The sequence below is a fragment of the Symphodus melops genome (genome assembly GCF_947650265.1).
Source record: "Symphodus melops genome assembly, chromosome: 11".
Lineage (NCBI taxonomy): Eukaryota > Metazoa > Chordata > Actinopteri > Labriformes > Labridae > Symphodus > Symphodus melops.
The window spans coordinates 18,518,576-18,526,318 of record NC_136701.1 but is presented as its reverse complement, the minus strand read 5'-3'; the positions used below and the strand labels follow the sequence as shown (position 1 = coordinate 18,526,318).

The following is a 7,743-nucleotide window of genomic DNA, read 5'->3' as shown; positions in this document are numbered from 1 at the left end:
TCCTTCCTTGCTCTGCTTCAGTGATGCAGGTGGAGGCTTGACCTAAAACCTGAAGTGATGAATGACTCTCATCTGGCTGATGCCTACGTAGGAGGAGTATGTGTATGTGTTTATATCTGGTGTGTGTGTGTGTGTGTGTGTGTGTGTGTGTGTGTGTGTGTGTGTGTGTGTGTGTGTGTGTGTGTGCGTGTGCGTCTGTGTCTGAACCTGGGCTCAGCCTGTTCTGCTTCTGCCTTTTGTGGGTAGCTGCAGAATAGGCGTGCGTACATGCTCAGTATAAGGTAAAACTAATGATAAGAACATTTATAACTAATATATGGTATAATATGGTACAATAGGACATGATGTGTTTGAATTTAAAATACACAACACATCCTTATTGATGAACACAAAGATATTTTCAAGTAGGCCTACTGAAAAGATATACCTGACCTTTTTGTTTAATCTTGTATATGACTATTTTTAATTAAATTTACTTTTTGGAAGTACGTTCTTGAACTTGAAAACCTATATTAATGTATAAGCTAGTGAGTATTAAAACCTTAAGAAAACCCATTAGCCTATATTACATTTAATTAAAGAAACATGGGCCTTGAAATGATTTGTTAAATATGTGTGATGTCCTTCTAAATCATGCTATAACATGAAGTCATTATCGACACAAAAGAACAGAATAAGGGGGCTCTAATGAGTGATTTGTATTCAAATGATTGTGGCATGCTGAGCTAAACTCCTCCTTTGATGCTGTGCGCTGCCCTTCTTTGTCTCAAAGAAAACTTCCACTGAAGGGAGCTGGGGGGCACCAAAGTCTTCTCTCCAACCTACCCTCCCTTTGCGTACTCCTCACTGTACTCCACACACACAGCCTGCCTCTCCTCTGTACCCCCCTTTTGTGTCAGCTACCCGAATAAATTAGCAGCCCAAGTCAGTGAGGGGAGGAGGAGAGTTGGAGGAAGGGGGGGGGGGGGCTGGGCCTTGTGGCGGAGGAGTCGGCTTTCAGTCGTTAGAGGCGCACAGTCCCCTGAAGCCGCTGTGTATCAGCACACGTACACATACACGCACATGCACGCGCACTCCGTGTCTGAGTGACTGGATGCTGAGGGGGAGAAAACGAGGAGAGAAACGTTTAACATCAGCCAGACAGCACAGCGGTGCAGGGTTAAAACGGCTCCTTTTTTTTCTTTCACAGACAGCAAAGAAAGCGGAGAGCTTTCCAGCTGATCCAGACGCGCTCACCTGACACGGGGACTAAGAAAAAAAGGACCATTCACTGGAGGAGTACCGGCTTCGAAAATTGACGGAATTGGCTTAACAGTCATTTAAATGGATATTATGTAAAAACAAAAAACCCCAGTCCAGCTGGTCAGCACGGCTCCATTCAAGATTTTTGTCCCCTTGGATTGTCTGTCGTTGTGGGGGAGTATTGGAAACCCGTTTGCATACTAATCAGTGTTAGAGGACGATATCCAGAAAGCACTTCCAGAGCTACGGAGAGTCGGATGAATGTAAGTGACAGCTTTTTTATTTATTTATTGTACCTAATCAATTAGGGATAAAAGGTAAAGAAATCAGCCCTTGCCGACTAGAAGCTTGTTTCTCCATGTGGATGGGTGCACCCTGCATCTGCCATCTGCACCTTGCAGCTCTTATAGGGAGACCTTTTGAAAGGGACTACAATACCTCCATACGATCAGGAGATCAACGCGATGCAGCATATATAGCCTCATATTGATTACTGATAATCATTCATAGCTAAAAAAGCTGAACAGACAAGAGAAGTGGAGTGCCTTTTGAATTAAATTAAAAATGAAAGAAGGGTTAGGTAACAGGATAGAATTTAGGCTTAGTATGCCTTATGGAAATATTTAATAAGAGTTAGTCAATGGCTTCCTCCCCAGGATTTCCATTTTTACTGGGATTACTCTTTGTTTTGGATGGAAGACTCAACCTCTTAGTAGGAAACAGCATGAAGTGCAAAAAGTGGGCCAGCATACTGTGGACTACTTTCTTGGATGACAGTAAAGAAGTAAAGAAGACTAGTGGAAGAAATTGTGAGACATGTAATATGCCTTTGAGCAAGGCACAAGACCAGTAGCTCCATATGGGCCTGCTTCCCTGACGATTCTTTTTTTTTTTTTTTTTTTTTTGCCTGATTATGAAAACAGAACACACAGTTGTAGAGGGACTAACTCAGCAGATGGATTTTAATATTCTGCATATCATACAAAACCAAGAAGTCCAGGAGATATTGAGCTAGTTTTGATATCAAACAAATACATACAAATGGCACATGAAGTGCATTTTTAGCAGCCAGTTCTGCTTTTATACGTTTGCATGTTCAAAAGTTAAATATGGGCACCAAGGGGCATATTTATGCACCTAACCACAACAGTTATTTCAGTCATATGGTGTCCACAAGCATCCACAGCTCCTGGTTTTCTGCTGTTTGGAAGGATACGGATCTTTGCATTATTACACTATCCACTTACATGGAACTGTGGGCTACAACTCTGCAAAACCCCCCCAAAAAAACAGTCAGAGTTTTTCTTGCAGAGTGATGAGGCGTGCAGCAAGATGTCCTCTAACAGAAACCATATGGACATCGGTTGGTGTGGCTGCTGCCGTGTACAGCCTATGTTTGTACAAACAACTTATAATTACTGACATCAGCTGCTTAGCAGCAATAACCTTTGATAACTTCCAGAGTTAAATCAATTATGACATTTCTGGAGAGTTTAGATACATCTTTGCTTGACTGTTAATGTAGAATTTTTTTTCAGAATACAATAACAAATAATTCATTTCAAGTTTCAGACTTAGTGTCACCTTGCTTGGGGTAACAATGATATCTGTGGCAACTATTGGTATTCCTACAACCTGCAGTCCTTCATTAAGCTTGTCAAGGTTTAGAAGACTATTTATTTAGGTCAGAGTCAGCTCTTTGTAGGGTTTATCACCCAAGCAAACATTGGTGTTTACCTTGCACTTCCTGTGGTTCATTGTAGCTTAATGGATGTGCATGCACTGACTATGGGTCTAGAGCTTGATTGTCATTAGGCTGTGTCAGAAATAAACATGTCAGACAACAGTCTCTAATGTTTTGAGACAGAACTGTACTCACTCCCTTAAAGCCATCATTCACCTCATTATATATCAAAATATTTTGGGTGCATTCCAGTAGCTATATTGCTTCCAGCTTGGTTTGTTCTCTTTATCTTATTGTCCTACTTGAGTCTTGCAATCTTACGTCTGACTCCTGCTGGGAAATATTACAAAATCTCTGCTTAAGCTTTAATCAATTTAGCCTTTTCTCAAAATGAAATATAATACAACCACACACAGTCTTTATGGATATGTCTTTGTTTATTCTCATGGTCTTACTTTAGGGAATGTCCAAGTTTGGGCTTTATTCTTCTGAAAATCTCAAACAGTCTGGAGAGTTTACTTTAAACCAAAAAGATATACAGAGTAATCAAATAGCAAATTTACCACCCACACGGACACTGAAATCCTTCTTGTACTGTTTATTCGGCTGTCTCTCTTTGTGACTCCCAAAAACCTCACATAAGAAGTAAAAATTTGTCTCTTCAGTCATGTTTCATTATGTGTATGATTTTATCCTTTAACCACTTTCTCACAGACTCAAATTTCTGACTTCTTACAGAGATACTACACATAATAAATACTGTGTAGAAAATGGTGAAAGTGCAGACTTTACTGTAAAATATTTCTCAGTTAATCAACTGCAATGATGGCATACTGCCAAAAGAGGAACGGAAAAAAACCAGAAAGCATCTTCCCACCCAAATGTCGCAGCTCAAACAAAAATCTGTCTAATTGTGTCCCAAACTGTTTTTTCCTGGGTTTTGTTTTGGGTTCAGCCTCCTAGTACAAATATCGGAAAGTGACTCACAGACTCCTTCTCCCCGTCGCTCTCTCAAACTCACACACTTTCAAGCATAGATACTACACTGTCTTTATAGCTGATCTTTCCTTACTCAATAATATTCCTAACATAACTTGTACCCTATAACCAAAAAACACACCCAAGTGATAAAAATGCAAAATTAGTAAAGGAATGGAGGTAAAAATAGCATTTACCCTTTTACATAGGAACAAACCACTAATGCATACCTTAATGTGAAAGAAGGAGAAGATGACATAACATTGTTTTTTCGCCTCCTTGATTCCACAAGTGGTTAGCAAGTGGAATTATCTATCCTCTATCTTTCACTCACTTCCGATCCCAAGAGTTAGCATTGGTGTTTTTATTTACCCCCAGAAGACCACCATTCAAGACATTACATACACCAAAGCTTCAATATTTAAAAGATTTGTAAGTAAGTTTGTAAGTTTAGTTCATAAGATAGCATGTGAACTGTTAAGCTGCAATATTGCGTGAGGGAGTAACTTCGGTTTCCTTGAAAGCCACTTCTGTTTGCATCATCCAGCCACAGCAAGGCCAGGCGGTTATTATTAGCTTCAGTCATAGACACGTTAAATAGGATCCCCATTGATAAGGAATCCCCTTTGCTGATTGCTCCACATTTCATTAGGGGATTCTTGGTTGCCATGGGAGCTTCCATCACCAAATCTTCCTCTGATAACATTTGTGATATTGAATTACGCCTAGTAAATTTCTCTTTTGTGTGTGATTAGGTACACAGAAAGGCGTATCCCAAAATTAAAGCTGTAATTGAATTGATGAATTGATTGATTGATAAATTGATTAATGTAGTTTATCAAATAACAAAAAGGAAAGATAAAAGCATGTAGTTATTATTTTTAATGCCATCTTTTGCTGGCTACCATTGAATATCAATCCTTAGTTGCTTAGCAGTGACCACCCATGCTTTTTTTTTGACTCTTCATCCTGTCTTCTACAGCCTTTGGAGATATTTTTTGAATTATGTGTTTCATACTTTGCAATTTGTGGTCATGGTCACGTTATTATTTAAAAGGCAATCTGGTAAAAAGAAGTGTTCAGTCATCTTCCAGCTTGGACTGAAGCATATCTTCTGACAATATGCTGCTGTCTTTCCTCTGGGGAAATACAGACCTTACCTTCCTACATCCAGTACAAAGAGCCGTCTATCTGCTGCTCTGCAGAAGATATTACTCTATGACCGACACAGCCAATCAAAGGAAATGAGTGGAGTCTCCTGTCAGACACAGCGTGATTGACTAACTGGAGTTTTGAGATGGTGCACTTCCATTTTTTGTTTGTTCTGAGGCCAGCTTCTGAAGTAATTGCCTTCATCATTCTTCATGGTCCTTGTCCAGGCTGTATGGATCCAGCTTGGATAATGAACAGGTCAGCTGAATGGGAAAGAGTACAAACCCCTAAAAAAAAAGGAAGAAGAAATATTTCAGTCCTCAAATTTGACAACAACTGTTGATCCAAACTGGCCTGCATAACTCAACCACTCCTTAAACTGGACCATTATCAGGATTGTGGATAATGACTACTGGAAATAGGTTCTTAATATATTACTGGAGGAAGCTGCAGATGGAAGTTTTCTAAAGCCTGGTGTTGTCTCGAGTTTCTCCACCATGAGTTGGACTTGTGACACCAGATCCTGAGTGCCAAAGTGTGGCAAGCTCATTGGAAGTCTGGGTTTCTCATTGTTTCAGTCGATGGAAAGAGAGTGTTTTTTTTACCTGTATTTAGGTATGCAAGCAGTTGGCCTTTGGATACTTTTGATTCCGTTTGATAGAGATGTCTCATAGGTCCAACTAGTGTTGAATTCCACTAGCAATAAATATTTTTATTATTTGTCAATATAATAGATTCACCATGTGTTGTACAGTGTGTCAAACAACCAACAATCCAAAACTCAAACAATTATTCCACATGGAATTATGTAAAACGCAAATGAATTGATGCTGTTTCAGCATGTTCTCCCAGTCTGCCAGCAGATGCATTTCTTAGATCTTCTGAATGATTCCCCCCTTATGGAGAGGGAGAGAGAGACAACTGATGCAGACATTTATGCAGTATACAGTATGAACATGTTTCTGAATGAAGGGATCCAGTAATGTCATTAATCACATACAGAGATAAATGTGGGAATTGCTTGGAGCAAAGATGAATGAAATGCTGTATCTTTTGCCCATCTGGGAACCTGATGGATGGGAAGTGTCTGAGCTCTAAGGCAACGAGTTGAGCCAGCAGAGGAAGGGATAGCCAGTCTGTGTAGTATCTCATGTGTTTTTAATGAGGTAAGTGAGATGATCTGAGCTCCTGGTAACTTCAAACACTCGCAGCAGACTGTGAGCTGCATGTAGGGCATCGCAGCACAGGTAGTGCAATGTGTTACGCAAGTTAAAAGATTCAGAGAGTGGATGCGTTGTGTGAGACAATAGGATGGTGAAGTATAAATGTGGGTCTTCATAGCGTTTAGACTGAAAGCAAAAGCTTTAAGAAGGTTGAACGTTTTATTTGCGATTGATATTCTGACAGTGAATCAAAGTGAGATCAGTTTTTCTTCATTTTGAGTGTCTTCAAACACAGCTGTCACATTCTTGCCTTTGACCATTATTTTGTTGGCTTTTCATTAACTGATGAGCAGTGATTTTTAACTCTCCAGAGCAAATTAATACAAAGACAGACGGACTTAATTCCCAGGCTTACCACAAAAAACTGTAACAGAGTAACATGATACAAAGGCATTTTCTTGGAGAGCAGCTGTCGGAGCACCAACTAACCCGAGACTTTAAGGAGAATTTAATAACCAACAAGCCAAGTCATTGGACCATATTCTGAGTTCGAAATGAGTAATTACAGATTTTGATGGTTTCACAGATCTGTCAGCCAAAGAACCAGAATCCAAATCTTTCCAAGACAGGGAGATTAAATCTGTTCCCTCAGAAGTACTCTGACCTCTTTTTACCTATACGGTATGTAAGCTGGCATTCAACTAAAATTTGTATTACTTTGATTAACATTTACAGGATCAATAACATGATCTGATAAACACATGTGCCAGCTTTGCAGTGAAACGATAATCCTGATTGTTTCATAGGGTGGAACCAAAGAAAAGATTAAACTGTGTTTTGCATGTCTGTGTGTTTAAGTTCCAAGCTACATCATTGGTTTCTTTTTTTTCTGTCCTTGTTTTGGCTATCAGTTTGTTTTGTCTTTGGGCTTAGCCTTTGGTTCTTTGCTAACAACTGTTTTGATTCTTCTGAATGTGTGCCTGTTTAATGTATCATTGGGGTCGTCATGGTGGAGACTTGCTTTCTTTAGGGGACCAAAGCGCGAGTTACACTTCCATTTTACTGTTCAAGGTCTTAAAATGATGACTGGCTTCAAATGAGTATAAAGGTTGTCATACATATTTACTGCTTCAGTTCAACGACAAGAATAAAGCGGTGAGTTGTAGTCTACTGGACGTGCAGCAAAGAAAACTTTGTTCAAAGCTAGAACAGTGGTTCTAATCTAGTAAAAAACCGAGATAAACAACAGGCTGAACAACATTCAACTGCTGAATGTGTTGCCTTTCGAAAACTAATTAGCAAAATAACTTCATAATGAAAAAGACATTAATGTTACACGTAATTTTCGAGTTGTTTCCTCTTACACTCCACAGTAATGGCTAAGAACTAAAACTAGTTATTTTTATAATGGAATAACTTTTTACTAAAGGACTAATTTGCAACTAGTTACTCATTCAGAGAAACAAACCTCACTGTACATGGACTTTGTTGTTTGGCCTTTGAATCATAGTGAAAGATGCCCCT

The 7,743-nt window shown here is 39.3% G+C and overlaps 1 protein-coding gene across 1 annotated transcript in view; it reads left to right on the top strand.

The window, feature by feature from the left end:
* The first annotated feature begins 961 nt into the window (after positions 1-961).
* Positions 962-7,743, top strand: part of dchs1b (dachsous cadherin-related 1b) — an 84,201-nt gene continuing 77,419 nt past the window's right edge. Inside the window, exon 1 of the mRNA XM_079355267.1 lies at positions 962-1,505. The gene's annotated coding sequence lies outside the window, so the exon portion shown is untranslated. The remainder of the gene's footprint in view (positions 1,506-7,743) is intronic.